Source organism: Grammomys surdaster, unplaced genomic scaffold (genome assembly GCF_004785775.1).
Source record: "Grammomys surdaster isolate TR1022 unplaced genomic scaffold, NIH_TR_1.0 315, whole genome shotgun sequence".
NCBI lineage: Eukaryota > Metazoa > Chordata > Mammalia > Rodentia > Muridae > Grammomys > Grammomys surdaster.
In genome coordinates this window covers 1,257,153-1,258,592 of record NW_021604734.1, presented here as the reverse complement: position 1 = coordinate 1,258,592, position 1,440 = coordinate 1,257,153, and positions in this window count along the sequence as shown.

Here is a 1,440-nt window from a genome sequence, read left to right as displayed (position 1 = left end):
GACCTGCTCTATGCTCAAGCCCAGACCATCAAGTATATGGTGTTACGAGAACATTTAAAACTATGTTGGACCCTGGCTGCATTAACACTGAGTGAGTGGTTCATGCATGCTTTTGATGATGGGTGTAACTTCATTTTATAGTGTATAGTTCTTATTTGTTCTTTTTTATACCAGATGGGATATATTTGCTCAAAAAATGACATAATTTCAGTTTTAAAGTCAATCATAAATCTCAGTAGTTCCTTGTCCTGGCAATGAACATTCACTCAAGAAACGTCTAAAGATTTTAACAATAATGACACTGACATGAGGACGGTGGCTATACAATTGGTGGTAATAATTGCACTCTTGTGAAGTCTTATTTGCTTTGAGAACTGATGTTTTGCTGTCCTCTAGCTGGCTTCACAGTAGTTCTGTCACTAATTTCATAAGGAGCATGAGATACAGAACACAGCATCTCACAGATGAACTGGGAAGCACCAAATAAGACAGGTGTTGGCTTTGAAAATCATTATACTGCAGAGAGTTAACCCATAGCACGCACAAAGTTTAGATCATGCTTTTGGCTTGTTGTTGAATAACACATGGTCACTCTTTAAATGTTATGCTGTAATGTATGATAATTGAAGAAAAATGATTCCTTAATATCATGTTGGCCAACTCTTGAATGCACTAGGAAAGGTCATTGAAGGAAAGAAAATGTTTACTTTAGATTGTGGGGAAGAACACAGAGATGCTCATAAAAATTCTAGATTGAAGCCAAGTGTGGTGGGTCAGACCCTTAATCTCAATCCTTGGGAGGCAGAGGAAGGCAGATCTTTGTGAGTTTGAAGCTAGCATAAACTATGCAGAGCTGAATACATAGTAAGATCCTGCCTCAGTAAAAAACATGTCAAGATAAACTATTATAGCATATTTAATTTTTAGAAAAATTTAGTAAGACTTATTTTTTTAATCAAAAGAAGGGAAAAAAAAACCAAACAGGAAACCACAAGGGTGGAACTGGCTTTAAATATGGCACTGAAAATAAATCTAAACAGATTTAATTACAGATGAAGATAATATTAGATTTAGATGAAAAATAAAAGTTATACCTTCTACCCATTTATTTATGGATGGCACATCTAAAGCAAATGGACATTTTAAAAAAGACAACTAGAAAAAGAATTAATAAGTAGTAAATAATAACATCATTACTTCTCCAAAACTATCTCAGGGAAAATATACAACGGATCAAAGAGTGGGGTTTGTAGGTTTACTACAGTTTTTTCTTTCAGTTTCCCACTCCTGTGCATTCTATGCCATGATGCACATCTAGCCCGCTGAAACCAGAAGCCAAAATAAACTCTGCCTTAAGTTGCTTTCTCATGGTGTTCCACCACATATGGAATGGAAAGTAACTAGGGTGCATCATATGTGGAAGCAGATCCTCGCCCAACA